At 69.1% G+C, this 488-nt stretch overlaps 1 protein-coding gene across 1 annotated transcript in view; it reads right to left on the reverse strand.

Annotated features, from left to right (window-relative positions):
* NCAM2 (neural cell adhesion molecule 2) overlaps window positions 1–264 on the reverse strand; it is a 602,380-nt gene extending 602,116 nt beyond the window's left edge. The window contains exon 1 of the mRNA XM_006162056.3: window positions 26–264. The gene's annotated coding sequence lies outside the window, so the exon portion shown is untranslated. The remainder of the gene's footprint in view (window positions 1–25) is intronic.
* Between the last annotated feature and the right edge of the window lie 224 nt (window positions 265–488).

Here is a 488-nt window from a genome sequence, read left to right on the forward strand (position 1 = left end):
AGGCGTATCCCTCCGCGCCGCACACCGGCCGTCTCTGCGCGAGGCGCGCTTCCCCAGGATTCGTCCGCAGTCGAGCTCGAAGCTGCGGGTTCGGTCCCTGGTGCCTCCAGCTAGAGGTGGCGCCTCGATCAAGCTGGCACGAGTACGCCCGAGAAGGACGGCTCCATGCTCAGCCCGCTAGCCATCCTCTCGTTGATGGACGACCCTGGCAGAGAAAGGGGGCAGCCTTGAGCTCCCCCAGGCCGCCGGCCACTTCTGGGAAAGTCGGTTGATGCTGCTGATGCTGCTGCAGGCAAGGGGGGGCCCGCGCCCCCGGCGCGCGCGGGCTCAGCTGGAGCGGGGGATTCGGGGGCGGGCGGTGTATCCCGCAGCTCTCAATCCTCCAAGGGCGGCGGGGGAAGTCTATGTCTCTCGCAGCCCCTCCCTCGCTCTCGAGCCTGGAGCAGACTGGCACCTTCCGCTGCCGGGCCCTTCCCACGCTGTCCACT

This window comes from Tupaia chinensis, unplaced genomic scaffold, assembly GCF_000334495.1.
Source record: "Tupaia chinensis unplaced genomic scaffold, TupChi_1.0 Scaffold139612_1, whole genome shotgun sequence".
Lineage (NCBI taxonomy): Eukaryota > Metazoa > Chordata > Mammalia > Scandentia > Tupaiidae > Tupaia > Tupaia belangeri.